Genomic DNA, 21,222 nt, shown 5'->3' with positions numbered 1-21,222 from the left:
TTAAAGAGGTGGGGTTTCAGGTGTCTCCGGAAGGTGGTGATTGACTCCGCTGTCCTGGCGTCGTAGTGTCTGCTAAATGGCATGGTAGTAGTAGTATGGTAGTATTGTGGTGGTAGTGTGGCAGTAGTTGTATGGTAGTACTGTAGTAGTAGTATGGCAATAGTAGTAGTATGGTAGTACTGTAGTAGTATGGTAGTAGTAGTAGTATGGCAGTAGTAGTAGTATGGTAGTACTGTAGTAGTATGGTAGTACTGTAGTAGTATGGCAGTAGTAGTAGTATGGTAGTAGTAGTATGGTAGTACTGTAGTAGTATGGTAGTAGTAGTTGTACTAGTAGTATGGCAGTAGTAGTAGTATGGTAGTACTGTAGTAGTATGGTAGAACTGTAGTAGTAGTATGGTAGTACTGTTGTAGCAGTTTGGCAGAAGTAGTAGTAGTATTATAGTAGTTGTGTGTATTTACCCACTGTGTTGGGGTCCAGTGTAGATAGTAGTAGTAGTAGTATAGTAGTAGTGTGTATTTACCCACTGTGTTGGGTTCCAGTGTAAATAGTAGTAGTATAGTAGTAGTAGTAGTATTATAGTAGTAGTAGTAGTATTATAGTAGTAGTGTGTATTTACCCACTGTGTTGGGGTCCAGTGTAGATACTGTGATTTCTGCTCCTATCAGTCCAAACAGTAACGGTTGGAAGATGTCCCAGAAGTTCCCTACCACTGCTGCTACTGGGCCCTGGGAAGGTTATAAACATGTTATAACACTTTATGAAGATATTATAAACACTTTATAAACACCACAGCTACTGGGACCTCAAAAGATTATAAACATGTTATAACACTTCATAAGGTCGTATCAAAATAACATCGAACTATAGATTGTGTACACATATTTCGCAGATGTTATTGAGGGTCAAATGATTGTGTTTCTAGCTCCAACAGTGCAGTAATATCTAATGATTGTGTTTCTAGTTAACGTGGTCCTTCTGTAGCTCAGTTGGTAGAGCATGGCGCTTGTAACGCCAGGGTAGTGGGTTTGATCCCCGGGACCACCCATACGTAGAATGTATGCACACATGACTGTAAGTCGCTTTGGATAAAAGCGTCTGCTAAATGGCATATATTATTATATATTATTAACAGTCAGTAATATATTATGATTGTGTTTCTAGCTCCAACAGTGCAGTAATATCTAATGTTTGTGTTTCTAGTTAACAGTACAGTAATATCTAATGATTGTGTTTCTAGTTAGTTAACAGTCAGTAATATCTAATGATTGTGTTTCTAGTTAACAGTCAGTAATATATAATGATTGTGTTTCTAGTTAACAGTCAGTAATATATAATGATTGTGTTTCTAGTTAACAGTCAGTAATATATAATGATTGTGTTTCTAGTTAACAGTCAGTAATATATAATGATTGTGTTTCTAGTTAACAGTCAGTAATATATAATGATTGTGTTTCTAGTTAACAGTCAGTAATATATAATGATTGTGTTTCTAGTTAATTAACAGTCAGTAATATATAATGATTGTGTTTCTAGTTAACAGTCAGTAATATATAATGATTGTGTTTCTAGTTAACAGTCAGTAATATATAATGATTGTGTTTCTAGTTAACAGTCAGTAATATATAATGATTGTGTTTCTAGTTAACAGTCAGTAATATATAATGATTGTGTTTCTAGTTAACAGTCAGTAATATATAATGATTGTGTTTCTAGTTAACAGTCAGTAATATATAATGATTGTGTTTCTAGTTAACAGTCAGTAATATATAATGATTGTGTTTCTAGTTAACAGTCAGTATATATAATGATTGTGTTTCTAGTTAACAGTCAGTAATATATAATGATTGTGTTTCTAGTTAACAGTCAGTAATATCTAATGATTGTGTTTCTAGTTAACAGTACAGTAATATATAATGATTGTGTTTCTAGTTAATTAACAGTCAGTAATATATAATGATTGTGTTTTAACAGTCAGTAATATATAATGATTGTGTTTCTAGTTAACAGTCAGTAATATATAATGATTGTGTTTCTAGTTAACAGTCAGTAATATATAATGATTGTGTTTCTAGTTAACAGTCAGTAATATATAATGATTGTGTTTCTTTCAGTACAGTAATATCTAATGATTGTGTTTCTAGTTAATTAACAGTCAGTAATATATAATGATTGTGTTTCTAGTTAACAGTCAGTAATATATAATGATTGTGTTTCTAGTTAACAGTCAGTAATATATAATGATTGTGTTTCTAGTTAACAGTCAGTAATATATAATGATTGTGTTTCTAGTTAACAGTCAGTAATATATAATGATTGTGTTTCTAGTTAACAGTACAGTAATATATAATGATTGTGTTTCTAGTTAACAGTCAGTAATATATAATGATTGTGTTTCTAGTTAGTTAACAGTCAGTAATATATAATGATTGTGTTTCTAGTTAGTTAACAGTCAGTAATATATAATGATTGTGTTTCTAGTTAACAGTCAGTAATATATAATGATTGTGTTTCTAGTTAGTTAACAGTCAGTAATATATAATGATTGTGTTTCTAGTTAGTTAACAGTCAGTAATATATAATGATTGTGTTTCTAGTTAACAGTCAGTAATATATAATGATTGTGTTTCTAGTTAGTTAACAGTCAGTAATATATAATGATTGTGTTTCTAGTTAGTTAACAGTCAGTAATATATAATGATTGTGTTTCTAGTTTGTAATATCTAATGATTGTGTTTCTAGTTAGTTAACAGTCAGTAATATATAATGATTGTGTTTCTAGTTAACAGTCAGTAATATATAATGATTGTGTTTCTAGTTAGTTAACAGTCAGTAATATATAATGATTGTGTTTCTAGTTAGTTAACAGTCAGTAATATATAATGATTGTGTTTCTAGTTAACAGTCAGTAATATATAATGATTGTGTTTCTATTGTGTAATATCTAATGATTGTGTTTCTAGTTAACAGTCAGTAATATATAATGATTGTGTTTCTAGTTAATTAACAGTCAGTAATATATAATGATTGTTAACAGTCAGTAATTTAATGATTGTGTTTCTAGTTAACAGTCAGTAATATATAATGATTGTGTTTCTAGTTAACAGTACAGTAATATATAATGATTGTGTTTCTAGTTAACAGTACAGTAATATATAATGATTGTGTTTCTAGTTTCAGTAATATATAATGAGTTTTAGTTAACAGTCAGTAATATATAATGATTGTGTTTCTAGTTAACAGTACAGTAATATATAATGATTGTGTTTCTAGTTAACAGTCAGTAATATCTAATGATTGTGTTTCTAGTTAACAGTCAGTAATATATAATGATTGTGTTTCTAGTTAATTAACAGTCAGTAATATATAATGATTGTGTTTCTAGTTAACAGTCAGTAATATATAATGATTGTGTTTCTAGTTAAAGTCAGTAATATATAATGATTGTGTTTCTAGTTAACAGTACAGTAATATATAATGATTGTGTTTCTAGTTAACAGTACAGTAATATCTAATGATTTGTTTCTAGTTTTAACAGTCAGTAATATATAATGATTGTGTTTCTAGTTAACAGTACAGTAATATATAATGATTGTGTTTCTAGTTAACAGTACAGTAATATATAATGATTGTGTTTCTAGTTAACAGTACAGTAATATATAATGATTGTGTTTCTAGTTAACAGTCAGTAATATATAATGATTGTGTTTCTAGTTAGTTAACAGTCAGTAATATATAATGATTGTGTTTCTAGTTAACAGTCAGTAATATATAATGATTGTGTTTCTAGTTAACAGTACAGTAATATATAATGATTGTGTTTCTAGTTAACAGTCAGTAATATATAATGATTGTGTTTTAGTTAGTTAACAGTCAGTAATATATAATGATTGTGTTTCTAGTTAACAGTACAGTAATATATAATGATTGTGTTTCTAGTTAACAGTCAGTAATATATAATGATTGTGTTTCTAGTTAACAGTCAGTAATATATAATGATTGTGTTTCTAGTTAGTTAACAGTCAGTAATATATAATGATTGTGTTTCTAGTTAACAGTCAGTAATATATAATGATTGTGTTTCTAGTTAGTTAACAGTCAGTAATATATAATGATTGTGTTTCTAGTTAGTTAACAGTCAGTAATATATAATGATTGTGTTTCTAGTTAACAGTACAGTAATATATAATGATTGTGTTTCTAGTTAACAGTCAGTAATATATAATGATTGTGTTTCTAGTTAGTTAACAGTCAGTAATATATAATGATTGTGTTTCTAGTTAGTTAACAGTCAGTAATATATAATGATTGTGTTTCTAGTTAACAGTCAGTAATATATAATGATTGTGTTTCTAGTTAGTTAACAGTCAGTAATATATAATGATTGTGTTTCTAGTTAGTTAACAGTCAGTAATATATAATGATTGTGTTTCTAGTTAACAGTCAGTAATATATAATGATTGTGTTTCTAGTTAGTTAACAGTCAGTAATATATAATGATTGTGTTTCTAGTTAACAGTCAGTAATATATAATGATTGTGTTTCTAGTTAACAGTACAGTAATATATAATGATTGTGTTTCTAGTTAATTAACAGTCAGTAATATATAATGATTGTGTTTCTAGTTAACAGTCAGTAATATATAATGATTGTGTTTCTAGTTAACAGTACAGTAATATATAATGATTGTGTTTCTAGTTAATTAACAGTCAGTAATATATAATGATTGTGTTTCTAGTTAACAGTCAGTAATATCTAATGTTTGTGTTTCTAGTTAACAGTACAGTAATATATAATGATTGTGTTTCTAGTTAATTAACAGTCAGTAATATATAATGATTGTGTTTCTAGTTAACAGTACAGTAATATATAATGATTGTGTTTCTAGTTAACAGTCAGTAATATCTAATGATTGTGTTTCTAGTTAACAGTACAGTAATATCTAATGATTGTGTTTCTAGTTAACAGTACAGTAATATATAATGATTGTGTTTCTAGTTAACAGTCAGTAATATATAATGATTGTGTTTCTAGTTAACAGTACAGTAATATATAATGATTGTGTTTCTAGTTAACAGTACAGTAATATATAATGATTGTGTTTCTAGTTAATTAACAGTCAGTAATATATAATGATTGTGTTTCTAGTTAACAGTCAGTAATATATAATGATTGTGTTTCTAGTTAACAGTACAGTAATATATAATGATTGTGTTTCTAGTTAATTAACAGTCAGTAATATCTAATGTTTGTGTTTCTAGTTAACAGTACAGTAATATATAATGATTGTGTTTCTAGTTAACAGTACAGTAATATATAATGATTGTGTTTCTAGTTAACAGTACAGTAATATATAATGATTGTGTTTCTAGTTAACAGTCAGTAATATATAATTATTGTGTTTCTAGTTAATTAACAGTCAGTAATATATAATGATTGTGTTTCTAGTTAACAGTACGGTAATATATAATGATTGTGTTTCTAGTTAACAGTCAGTAATATATAATGATTGTGTTTCTAGTTAACAGTACAGTAATATATAATGATTGTGTTTCTAGTTAACAGTACAGTAATATCTAATGATTGTGTTTCTAGTTAATTAACAGTCAGTAATATATAATGATTGTGTTTCTAGTTAACAGTCAGTAATATATAATGATTGTGTTTCTAGTTAACAGTACAGTAATATCTAATGATTGTGTTTCTAGTTAACAGTCAGTAATATATAATGATTGTGTTTCTAGTTAACAGTACAGTAATATATAATGATTGTGTTTCTAGCTCCAACAGTGCAGTAATATCTAATGATTGTGTTTCTAGTTAACAGTCAGTAATATATAATGATTGTGTTTCTAGTTAACAGTACAGTAATATATAATGATTGTGTTTCTAGTTAATTAACAGTCAGTAATATATAATGATTGTGTTTCTAGTTAACAGTCAGTAATATATAATGATTGTGTTTCTAGTTAACAGTACAGTAATATATAATGATTGTGTTTCTAGTTAACAGTACAGTAATATATAATGATTGTGTTTCTAGTTAACAGTCAGTAATATATAATGATTGTGTTTCTAGTTAACAGTCAGTAATATATAATGATTGTGTTTCTAGTTAATTAACAGTCAGTAATATCTAATGATTGTGTTTCTAGTTAACAGTCAGTAATATATAATGATTGTGTTTCTAGTTAACAGTACAGTAATATATAACATTGTGTTTAAGTAATATATAATGATTGTGTTTCTAGTTAACAGTCAGTAATATATAATGATTGTGTTTCTAGTTAACAGTCAGTAATATATAATGATTGTGTTTCTAGTTAATTAACAGTCAGTAATATATAATGATTGTGTTTCTAGTTAACAGTCAGTAATATATAATGATTGTGTTTCTAGTTAACAGTCAGTAATATATAATGATTGTGTTTCTAGTTAACAGTCAGTAATATATAATGATTGTGTTTCTAGTTAACAGTACAGTAATATATAATGATTGTGTTTCTAGTTAACAGTCAGTAATATATAATTATTGTGTTTCTAGTTAATTAACAGTCAGTAATATATAATGATTGTGTTTCTTTAACAGTACGGTAATATATAATGAATTAACAGTCAGTAATATATAATGATTGTGTTTCTAGTTAACAGTACAGTAATATATAATGATTGTGTTTCTAGTTAACAGTACAGTAATATATAATGATTGTGTTTCTAGTTAATTAACAGTCAGTAATATATAATGATTGTGTTTCTAGTTAACAGTCAGTAATATATAATGATTGTGTTTCTAGTTAACAGTACAGTAATATATAATGATTGTGTTTCTAGTTAACAGTAATATCTAATGATTGTGTTTCTAGTTAACAGTACAGTAATATCTAATGATAGTGTTTCTAGTTAATTAACAGTCAGTAATATATAATGATTGTGTTTCTAGTTAACAGTCAGTAATATATAATGATTGTGTTTCTAGTTAACAGTACAGTAATATATAATGATTGTCTTTCTAGTTAACAGTACAGTAATATATAATGATTGTGTTTCTAGTTAACAGTACAGTAATATATAATGATTGTGTTTCTAGTTAACAGTACAGTAATATATAATGATTGTGTTTCTAGTTAATTAACAGTCAGTAATATATAATGATTGTGTTTCTAGTTAACAGTACAGTAATATCTAATGATTGTGTTTCTAGTTAATTAACAGTCAGTAATATATAATGATTGTGTTTCTAGTTAACAGTCAGTAATATATAATGATTGTGTTTCTAGTTAACAGTCAGTAATATATAATGATTGTGTTTCTAGTTAATTAACAGTCAGTAATATATAATGATTGTGTTTCTAGTTAACAGTCAGTAATATATAATGATTGTGTTTCTAGTTAACAGTACAGTAATATATAATGATTGTGTTTCTAGTTAACAGTACAGTAATATATAATGATTGTGTTTCTAGTTAATTAACAGTCAGTAATATATAATGATTGTGTTTCTAGTTAACAGTACAGTAATATATAATGATTGTGTTTCTAGTTAATTAACAGTCAGTAATATATAATGATTGTGTTTCTAGTTAACAGTACAGTAATATATAATGATTGTGTTTCTAGTTAATTAACAGTCAGTAATATATAATGATTGTGTTTCTAGTTAACAGTCAGTAATATATAATGATTGTGTTTCTAGTTAACAGTCAGTAATATATAATGATTGTGTTTCTAGTTAATTAACAGTCAGTAATATATAATGATTGTGTTTCTAGTTAACAGTCAGTAATATATAATGATTGTGTTTCTAGTTAACAGTCAGTAATATATAATGATTGTGTTTCTAGTTAACAGTCAGTAATATATAATGATTGTGTTTCTAGTTAATTAACAGTCAGTAATATATAATGATTGTGTTTCTAGTTAACAGTACAGTAATATATAATGATTGTGTTTCTAGTTAACAGTACAGTAATATATAATGATTGTGTTTCTAGTTAATTAACAGTCAGTAATATATAATGATTGTGTTTCTAGTTAACAGTACAGTAATATATAATGATTGTGTTTCTAGTTAACAGTCAGTAATATATAATGATTGTGTTTCTAGTTAACAGTCAGTAATATATAATGATTGTGTTTCTAGTTAATTAACAGTCAGTAATATATAATGATTGTGTTTCTAGTTAACAGTCAGTAATATATAATGATTGTGTTTCTAGTTAACAGTCAGTAATATATAATGATTGTGTTTCTAGTTAACAGTCAGTAATATATAATGATTGTGTTTCTAGTTAACAGTCAGTAATATATAATGATTGTGTTTCTAGTTAACAGTACAGTAATATATAATGATTGTGTTTCTAGTTAATTAACAGTCAGTAATATATAATGATTGTGTTTCTAGTTAACAGTACAGTAATATATAATGATTGTGTTTCTAGTTAACAGTCAGTAATATATAATGATTGTGTTTCTAGTTAACAGTACAGTAATATATAATGATTGTGTTTCTAGTTAACAGTACAGTAATATCTAATGATTGTGTTTCTAGTTAATTAACAGTCAGTAATATATAATGATTGTGTTTCTAGTTAACAGTCAGTAATATATAATGATTGTGTTTCTAGTTAACAGTACAGTAATATATAATGATTGTGTTTCTAGTTAACAGTACAGTAATATCTAATGATTGTGTTTCTAGTTAACAGTACAGTAATATCTAATGATTGTGTTTCTAGTTAATTAACAGTCAGTAATATATAATGATTGTGTTTCTAGTTAACAGTCAGTAATATATAATGATTGTGTTTCTAGTTAACAGTACAGTAATATATAATGATTGTGTTTCTAGTTAACAGTACAGTAATATATAATGATTGTGTTTCTAGTTAACAGTACAGTAATATCTAATGATTGTGTTTCTAGTTAATTAACAGTCAGTAATATATAATGATTGTGTTTCTAGTTAACAGTACAGTAATATCTAATGATTGTGTTTCTAGTTAATTAACAGTCAGTAATATATAATGATTGTGTTTCTAGTTAACAGTACAGTAATATCTAATGATTGTGTTTCTAGTTAATTAACAGTCAGTAATATATAATGATTGTGTTTCTAGTTAACAGTACAGTAATATATAATGATTGTGTTTCTAGTTAACAGTCAGTAATATATAATGATTGTGTTTCTAGTTAACAGTACAGTAATATATAATGATTGTGTTTCTAGTTAACAGTACAGTAATATATAATGATTGTGTTTCTAGTTAACAGTACAGTAATATATAATGATTGTGTTTCTAGTTAACAGTCAGTAATATATAATGATTGTGTTTCTAGTTAGTTAACAGTCAGTAATATATAATGATTGTGTTTCTAGTTAGTTAACAGTCAGTAATATATAATGATTGTGTTTCTAGTTAACAGTCAGTAATATATAATGATTGTGTTTCTAGTTAGTTAACAGTCAGTAATATATAATGATTGTGTTTCTAGTTAGTTAACAGTCAGTAATATATAATGATTGTGTTTCTAGTTAACAGTCAGTAATATATAATGATTGTGTTTCTAGTTAGTTAACAGTCAGTAATATATAATGATTGTGTTTCTAGTTAGTTAACAGTCAGTAATATATAATGATTGTGTTTCTAGTTAACAGTACAGTAATATCTAATGATTGTGTTTCTAGTTAGTTAACAGTCAGTAATATATAATGATTGTGTTTCTAGTTAACAGTCAGTAATATATAATGATTGTGTTTCTAGTTAGTTAACAGTCAGTAATATATAATGATTGTGTTTCTAGTTAGTTAACAGTCAGTAATATCTAATGATTGTGTTTCTAGTTAACAGTACAGTAATATATAATGATTGTGTTTCTAGTTAATTAACAGTCAGTAATATATAATGATTGTGTTTCTAGTTAACAGTCAGTAATATATAATGATTGTGTTTCTAGTTAACAGTACAGTAATATATAATGATTGTGTTTCTAGTTAACAGTACAGTAATATATAATGATTGTGTTTCTAGTTAACAGTACAGTAATATATAATGATTGTGTTTCTAGTTAACAGTCAGTAATATATAATGATTGTGTTTCTAGTTAACAGTACAGTAATATATAATGATTGTGTTTCTAGTTAACAGTACAGTAATATCTAATGATTGTGTTTCTAGTTAACAGTACAGTAATATATAATGATTGTGTTTCTAGTTAACAGTCAGTAATATATAATGATTGTGTTTCTAGTTAGTTAACAGTCAGTAATATATAATGATTGTGTTTCTAGTTAACAGTCAGTAATATATAATGATTGTGTTTCTAGTTAGTTAACAGTCAGTAATATATAATGATTGTGTTTCTAGTTAACAGTACAGTAATATATAATGATTGTGTTTCTAGTTAACAGTACAGTAATATATAATGATTGTGTTTCTAGTTAACAGTACAGTAATATATAATGATTGTGTTTCTAGTTAACAGTCAGTAATATATAATGATTGTGTTTCTAGTTAACAGTACAGTAATATATAATGATTGTGTTTCTAGTTAACAGTACAGTAATATATAATGATTGTGTTTCTAGTTAACAGTCAGTAATATATAATGATTGTGTTTCTAGTTAGTTAACAGTCAGTAATATATAATGATTGTGTTTCTAGTTAACAGTACAGTAATATATAATGATTGTGTTTCTAGTTAACAGTACAGTAATATATAATGATTGTGTTTCTAGTTAACAGTACAGTAATATATAATGATTGTGTTTCTAGTTAGTTAACAGTCAGTAATATATAATGATTGTGTTTCTAGTTAACAGTCAGTAATATATAATGATTGTGTTTCTAGTTAACAGTCAGTAATATATAATGATTGTGTTTCTAGTTAACAGTCAGTAATATATAATGATTGTGTTTCTAGTTAGTTAACAGTCAGTAATATATAATGATTGTGTTTCTAGTTAACAGTCAGTAATATATAATGATTGTGTTTCTAGTTAGTTAACAGTCAGTAATATATAATGATTGTGTTTCTAGTTAGTTAACAGTCAGTAATATATAATGATTGTGTTTCTAGTTAACAGTCAGTAATATATAATGATTGTGTTTCTAGTTAGTTAACAGTCAGTAATATATAATGATTGTGTTTCTAGTTAACAGTCAGTAATATATAATGATTGTGTTTCTAGTTAGTTAACAGTCAGTAATATATAATGATTGTGTTTCTAGTTAACAGTCAGTAATATATAATGATTGTGTTTCTAGTTAGTTAACAGTCAGTAATATATAATGATTGTGTTTCTAGTTAGTTAACAGTCAGTAATATATAATGATTGTGTTTCTAGTTAACAGTCAGTAATATATAATGATTGTGTTTCTAGTTAGTTAACAGTCAGTAATATATAATGATTGTGTTTCTAGTTAACAGTCAGTAATATATAATGATTGTGTTTCTAGTTAGTTAACAGTCAGTAATATATAATGATTGTGTTTCTAGTTAGTTAACAGTCAGTAATATATAATGATTGTGTTTCTAGTTAACAGTACAGTAATATATAATGATTGTGTTTCTAGTTAACAGTCAGTAATATATAATGATTGTGTTTCTAGTTAGTTAACAGTCAGTAATATATAATGATTGTGTTTCTAGTTAGTTAACAGTCAGTAATATATAATGATTGTGTTTCTAGTTAACAGTCAGTAATATATAATGATTGTGTTTTAGTTAGTTAACAGTCAGTAATATATAATGATTGTGTTTCTAGTTAGTTAACAGTCAGTAATATATAATGATTGTGTTTCTAGTTAACAGTCAGTAATATATAATGATTGTGTTTCTAGTTAGTTAACAGTCAGTAATATATAATGATTGTGTTTCTAGTTAACAGTCAGTAATATATAATGATTGTGTTTCTAGTTAACAGTACAGTAATATATAATGATTGTGTTTCTAGTTAATTAACAGTCAGTAATATATAATGATTGTGTTTCTAGTTAACAGTCAGTAATATATAATGATTGTGTTTCTAGTTAACAGTACAGTAATATATAATGATTGTGTTTCTAGTTAATTAACAGTCAGTAATATATAATGATTGTGTTTCTAGTTAACAGTCAGTAATATCTAATGTTTGTGTTTCTAGTTAACAGTACAGTAATATATAATGATTGTGTTTCTAGTTAATTAACAGTCAGTAATATATAATGATTGTGTTTCTAGTTAACAGTACAGTAATATATAATGATTGTGTTTCTAGTTAACAGTCAGTAATATCTAATGATTGTGTTTCTAGTTAACAGTACAGTAATATCTAATGATTGTGTTTCTAGTTAACAGTACAGTAATATATAATGATTGTGTTTCTAGTTAACAGTCAGTAATATATAATGATTGTGTTTCTAGTTAACAGTACAGTAATATATAATGATTGTGTTTCTAGTTAATTAACAGTCAGTAATATATAATGATTGTGTTTCTAGTTAATTAACAGTCAGTAATATATAATGATTGTGTTTCTAGTTAATTAACAGTACAGTAATATATAATGATTGTGTTTCTAGTTAATTAACAGTCAGTAATATATAATGATTGTGTTTCTAGTTAACAGTCAGTAATATATAATGATTGTGTTTCTAGTTAATTAACAGTCAGTAATATATAATGATTGTGTTTCTAGTTAACAGTACAGTAATATATAATGATTGTGTTTCTAGTTAACAGTCAGTAATATCTAATGATTGTGTTTCTAGTTAACAGTCAGTAATATATAATGATTGTGTTTCTAGTTAATTAACAGTCAGTAATATATAATGATTGTGTTTCTAGTTAACAGTACAGTAATATATCATGATTGTGTTTCTAGTTAACAGTCAGTAATATATAATGATTGTGTTTCTAGTTAACAGTCAGTAATATCTAACGATCCCAAAACAATGAAAACATATCCCCAAAAATATAAGAAAGGAAATAAAAAATATGAGAATAAGTCCGAAATAATAAGATATATGATGATGTAATGACATTACAGCTGTAGTTATATATGATGTAGTTATATATGATGTAGTTATATATGATGTAGTTATATATGATGTAGTTATATATGATGTAGTTATATATGATGTAGTTATATATGATGTAGTTATATATGATGTAGTTATATATGATGTAGTTATATATGATGTAGTTATATATGATGTAGTTATATATGATGATGTAATGACATTACAACTGTAGTTATATATGATGTAGTTATATATTATGTAGTTATATATGATGATGTAATGACGTTACAGCTGTAGTTATATATGATGTAGTTATATATGATGTAGTTATATATGATGATGTAATGACATCACAGATGTAGTTATATATGATGTAGGTATATATGATGTAGTTATATATGATGTAGTTATATATGATGACGTAATGACATTACAGCTGTAGTTATATATGATGTAGTGATATATGATGATGTAATGACATCACAGATGTAGTTATATATGATGTAGTTATATATGATGTAGTTATATATGATGATGTAATGACGTTACAGCTGTAGTTATATATGATGTAGTTATATATGATGTAGTTATATATGATGATGTAATGACATCACAGATGTAGTTATATATGATGTAGGTATATATGATGTAGTTATATATGATGTAGTTATATATGATGACGTAATGACATTACAGCTGTAGTTATATATGATGTAGTGATATATGATGATGTAATGACATCACAGATGTAGTTATATATGATGTACATTTACATTTACATTTAAGTCATTTAGCAGACGCTGTTATATATGATGTAGTTATATATGATGTGGTTATATATGATGTAGTTATATATGATGTAGTTATATATGATGTAGTTATATATGATGAGGTAATGACATCACAGATGTAGTTATATATGATGTAGTTATATATGATGTAGTTATATATGATGTAGTAATGACATTACAGCTGTAGTTATATATGATGTAGTTATATATGATGTAGTTATATATGATGATGTAATGACATTACAGCTGTAGTTATACATGATGTAGTTATATATGATGTAGTTATATATGATGATGTAATGACATTACAGCTGTAGTTATATATGATGTAGTTATATATGATGTAGTTATATATGATGTAGTTATATATGATGATGTAATGACATCACAGATGTAGTTATATATGATGTAGTTATATATGATGTAGTTATATATGATGTAGTTATATATGATGATGTAATGACATTACAGCTGTAGTTATATATGATGTAGTTATATATGATGTAGTTATATATGATGTAGTTATATATGATGTAGTATATATGATGATGTAATGACATTACAACTGTAGTTATATATGATGTAGTTATATATTATGTAGTTATATATGATGATGTAATGACGTTACAGCTGTAGTTATATATGATGTAGTTATATATGATGTAGTTATATATGATGTAGTTATATATGATGTAGTTATATATGATGTAGTTATATATGATGATGTAATGACATCACAGATGTAGTTATATATGATGTAGGTATATATGATGTAGTTATATATGATGTAGTTATATATGATGATGTAATGACATTACAGCTGTAGTTATATATGATGTAGTGATATATGATGATGTAATGACATCACAGATGTAGTTATATATGATGTAGTTATATATGATGATGTAATGACATCACAGATGTAGTTATATATGATGTAGTTATATATGATGTAGTTATATATGATGTGGTTATATATGATGTAGTTATATATGATGTAGTTATATATGATGTAGTTATATATGATGAGGTAATGACATCACAGATGTAGTTATATATGATGTAGTTATATATGATGTAGTAATGACATTACAGCTGTAGTTATATATGATGTAGTTATATATGATGTAGTTATATATGATGATGTAATGACATTACAGCTGTAGTTATACATGATGTAGTTATATATGATGTAGTTATATATGATGATGTAATGACATTACAGCTGTAGTTATACATGATGTAGTTATATATGATGTAGTTATATATGATGTAGTTATATATGATGATGTAATGACATTACAGCTGTAGTTATATATGATGTAGTTATATATGATGTAGTTATATATGATGTAGTTATATATGATGATGTAATGACATCACAGATGTAGTTATATATGATGTAGTTATATATGATGATGTAATGACATTACAGCTGTAGTTATATATGATGTAGTAATGACATTACAGCTGTATTTATACATGATGTAGTTATATATGATGTAGTTATATATGATGATGTAATGACATTACAGCTGTAGTTATATATGATGTAGTTATATATGATGTAGTTATATATGATGTAGTTATATATGATGTAGTTATATATGATGATGTAATGACATCACAGATGTAGTTATATATATGATGTAGTTATATATGATGTGGTTATATATGATGTAGTTATATATGATGTAGTTATATATGATGTAGTTATATATGATGTAGTTATATATGATGATGTAATGTTACAGCTGTAGTTATATATGATGTAGTTATATATGATGTTATATATGATGTAATGACATTACAGCTGTAGTTATATATGATGTAGTTATATATGATGTAGTTATATATGATGATGTAATGACATTACAGCTGTAGTTATACATGATGTAGTTATATATGATGTAGTTATATATGATGATGTAATGACATTACAGCTGTAGTTATACATGATGTAGTTATATATGATGTAGTTATATATGATGTAGTTATATATGATGATGTAATGACATTACAGCTGTAGTTATATATGATGTAGTTATATATGATGTAGTTATATATGATGTAGTTATATATGATGATGTAATGACATCACAGATGTAGTTATATATGATGTAGTTATATATGATGATGTAATGACATTACAGCTGTAGTTATATATGATGTAGTAATGACATTACAGCTGTAGTTATATATGATGTAGTTATATATGATGTAGTTATATATGATGATGTAATGACATTACAGCTGTAGTTATACATGATGTAGTTATATATGATGTAGTTATATATGATGATGTAATGACATTACAGCTGTAGTTATACATGATGTAGTTATATATGATGTAGTTATATATGATGTAGTTATATATGATGATGTAATGACATTACAGCTGTAGTTATATATGATGTAGTTATATATGATGTAGTTATATATGATGTAGTTATATATGATGATGTAATGACATCACAGATGTAGTTATATATGATGTAGTTATATATGATGATGTAATGACATTACAGCTGTAGTTATATATGATGTAGTAATGACATTACAGCTGTATTTATACATGATGTAGTTATATATGATGTAGTTATATATGATGATGTAATGACATTACAGCTGTAGTTATATATGATGTAGTTATATATGATGTAGTTATATATGATGTAGTTATATATGATGTAGTTATATATGATGATGTAATGACATCACAGATGTAGTTATATATGATGTAGTTATATATGATGTGGTTATATATGATGTAGTTATATATGATGTAGTTATATATGATGTAGTTATATATGATGTAGTTATATATGATGATGTAATGACGTTACAGCTGTAGTTATATATGATGTAGTTATATATGATGTAGTTATATATGATGTAGTAATGACATTACAGCTGTAGTTATATATGATGTAGTTATATATGATGTAGTTATATATGATGATGTAATGACATTACAGCTGTAGTTATACATGATGTAGTTATATATGATGTAGTTATATATGATGATGTAATGACATTACAGCTGTAGTTATACATGATGTAGTTATATATGATGTAGTTATATATGATGTAGTTATATATGATGATGTAATGACATTACAGCTGTAGTTATATATGATGTAGTTATATATGATGTAGTTATATATGATGTAGTTATATATGATGATGTAATGACATCACAGATGTAGTTATATATGATGTAGTTATATATGATGATGTAATGACATTACAGCTGTAGTTATATATGATGTAGTAATGACATTACAGCTGTATTTATACATGATGTAGTTATATATGATGTAGTTATATATGATGATGTAATGACATTACAGCTGTAGTTATATATGATGTAGTTATATATGATGTAGTTATATATGATGTAGTTATATATGATGTAGTTATATATGATGATGTAATGACATCACAGATGTAGTTATATATGATGTAGTTATATATGATGTGGTTATATATGATGTAGTTATATATGATGTAGTTATATATGATGTAGTTATATATTATGTAGTTATATATGATGATGTAATGACATTACAGCTGTATTTATACATGATGTAGTTATATATGATGTAGTGATATATGATGATGTAATGACATCACAGATGTAGTTATATATGATGTACATTTACATTTACATTTAAGTCATTTAGCAGACGCTCTTATATATGATGTAGTTATATATGATGTGGTTATATATGATGTAGTTATATATGATGTAGTTATATATGATGTAGTTATATATGATGAGGTAATGACATCACAGATGTAGTTATATATGATGTAGTTATATATGATGTATTTATATATGATGTAGTAATGACATTACAGCTGTAGTTATATATGATGTAGTTATATATGATGTAGTTATATATGATGATGTAATGACATTACAGCTGTAGTTATACATGATGTAGTTATATATGATGTAGTTATATATGATGATGTAATGACATTACAGCTGTAGTTATATATGATGTAGTTATATATGATGTAGTTATATATGATGATGTAATGACATTACAGCTGTAGTTATACATGATGTAGTTATATATGATGTAGTTATATATGATGATGTAATGACATTACAGCTGTAGTTATATATGATGTAGTTATATATGATGTAGTTATATATGATGTAGTTATATATGATGATGTAATGACATCACAGATGTAGTTATATATGATGTAGTTATATATGATGTAGTTATATATGATGTAGTTATATATGATGATGTAATGACATTACAGCTGTAGTTATATATGATGTAGTAATGACATTACAGCTGTATTTATACATGATGTAGTTATATATGATGTAGTTATATATGATGATGTAATGACATTACAGCTGTAGTTATATATGATGTAGTTATATATGATGTAGTTATATATGATGTAGTTATATATGATGTAGTATATATGATGATGTAATGACATTACAACTGTAGTTATATATGATGTAGTTATATATTATGTAGTTATATATGATGATGTAATGACGTTACAGCTGTAGTTATATATGATGTAGTTATATATGATGTAGTTATATATGATGTAGTTATATATGATGTAGTTATATATGATGTAGTTATATATGATGATGTAATGACATCACAGATGTAGTTATATATGATGTAGGTATATATGATGTAGTTATATATGATGTAGTTATATATGATGATGTAATGACATTACAGCTGTAGTTATATATGATGTAGTGATATATGATGATGTAATGACATCACAGATGTAGTTATATATGATGTAGTTATATATGATGATGTAATGACATCACAGATGTAGTTATATATGATGTAGTTATATATGATGTAGTTATATATGATGTGGTTATATATGATGTAGTTATATATGATGTAGTTATATATGATGTAGTTATATATGATGTGGTTATATATGATGTAGTTATATATGATGTAGTTATATATGATGTAGTTATATATGATGATGTAATGACATCACAGATGTAGTTATATATGATGTAGTTATATATGATGTAGTTATATATGATGATGTAATGACATTACAGCTGTAGTTATACATGATGTAGTTATATATGATGATGTAATGACATCACAGATGTAGTTATATATGATGTAGTTATATATGATGTAGTTATATATGATGTAGTAATGACATTACAGCTGTAGTTATATATGATGTAGTTATATATGATGATGTAATGACATTACAGCTGTAGTTATACATGATGTAGTTATATATGATGTAGTTATATATGATGATGTAATGACATTACAGCTGTAGTTATACATGATGTAGTTATATATGATGTAGTTATATATGATGTAGTTATATATGATGATGTAATGACATTACAGCTGTAGTTATATATGATGTAGTTATATATGATGTAGTTATATGTGATGTAGTTATATATGATGATGTAATGACATCACAGATGTAGTTATATATGATGTAGTTATATATGATGATGTAATGACATTACAGCTGTAGTTATATATGATGTAGTAATGACATTACAGCTGTATTTATACATGATGTAGTTATATATGATGTAGTTATATATGATGATGTAATGACATTACAGCTGTAGTTATATATGATGTAGTTATATATGATGTAGTTATATATGATGTAGTTATATATGATGTAGTTATATATGATGATGTAATGACATCACAGATGTAGTTATATATGATGTAGTTATATATGATGTGGTTATATATGATGTAGTTATATATGATGTAGTTATATATGATGTAGTTATATATTATGTAGTTATATATGATGATGTAATGACGTTACAGCTGTAGTTATATATGATGTAGTTATATATGATGTAGTTATATATGATGTAGTTATATATGATGTGGTTATATATGATGTAGTTATATATGATGTAGTTATATATGATGTAGTTATATATGATGTAGTTATATATGATGAGGTAATGACATCACAGATGTAGTTATATATGATGTAGTTATATATGATGTAGTTATATATGATGATGTAATGACATTACAGCTGTAGTTATATATGATGTAGTTATATATGATGATGTAATGACATTACAGCTGTAGTTATACATGATGTAGTTATATATGATGTAGTTATATATGATGATGTAATGACATTACAGCTGTAGTTATATATGATGTAGTTATATATGATGTGGTTATATATGATGTAGTTATATATGATGTAGTTATATATGATGTAGTTATATATGATGAGGTAATGACATCACAGATGTAGTTATATGTGATGTAGTTATATATGATGTAGTTATATATGATGTAGTAATGACATTACAGCTGTAGTTATATATGATGTAGTTATATATGATGTAGTTATATATGATGATGTAATGACATTACAGCTGTAGTTATACATGATGTAGTTATATATGATGTAGTTATATATGATGATGTAATGACATTACAGCTGTAGTTATATATGATGTAGTTATATATGATGTAGTTATATATGATGAGGTAATGACATTACAGCTGTAGTTATACATGATGTAGTTATATGTGATGTAGTTATATATGATGATGTAATGACATCACAGATGTAGTTATATATGATGTAGTTATATATGATGATGTAATGACATTACAGCTGTAGTTATATATGATGTAGTAATGACATTACAGCTGTATTTATACATGATGTAGTTATATATGATGTAGTTATATATGATGATGTAATGACATTACAGCTGTAGTTATATATGATGTAGTTATATATGATGTAGTTATATATGATGTAGTTATATATGATGTAGTTATATATGATGATGTAATGACATCACAGATGTAGTTATATATGATGTGGTTATATATGATGTAGTTATATATGATGTAGTTATATATGATGTAGTTATATATTATGTAGTTATATATGATGATGTAATGACGTTACAGCTGTAGTTATATATGATGTAGTTATATATGATGTAGTTATATATGATGTAGTTATATATGATGTGGTTATATATGATGTAGTTATATATGATGTAGTTATATATGATGTAGTTATATATGATGTAGTTATATATGATGTAATGACATCACAGATGTAGTTATATATGATGTAGTTATATATGATGTAGTTATATATGATGATGTAATGACATTACAGCTGTAGTTATATATGATGTAGTTATATATGATGATGTAATGACATTACAGCTGTAGTTATACATGATGTAGTTATATATGATGTAGTTATATATGATGATGTAATGACATTACAGCTGTAGTTATATATGATGTAGTTATATATGATGTGGTTATATATGATGTAGTTATATATGATGTAGTTATATATGATGTAGTTATATATGATGAGGTAATGACATCACAGATGTAGTTATATGTGATGTA

General features: G+C 25.5%; 1 pseudogene; it reads right to left on the bottom strand.

Annotated features, from left to right (window-relative positions):
- Positions 1-619: 619 nt before the first annotated feature.
- LOC124027674 overlaps positions 620-21,222 on the bottom strand; it is a 43,705-nt pseudogene continuing 23,102 nt past the window's right edge.

Source organism: Oncorhynchus gorbuscha, unplaced genomic scaffold (genome assembly GCF_021184085.1).
Source record: "Oncorhynchus gorbuscha isolate QuinsamMale2020 ecotype Even-year unplaced genomic scaffold, OgorEven_v1.0 Un_scaffold_3453, whole genome shotgun sequence".
In the NCBI taxonomy this organism is placed as follows: domain Eukaryota; kingdom Metazoa; phylum Chordata; class Actinopteri; order Salmoniformes; family Salmonidae; genus Oncorhynchus; species Oncorhynchus gorbuscha.
This window is presented reverse-complemented; position numbering and strand designations above follow the sequence as displayed.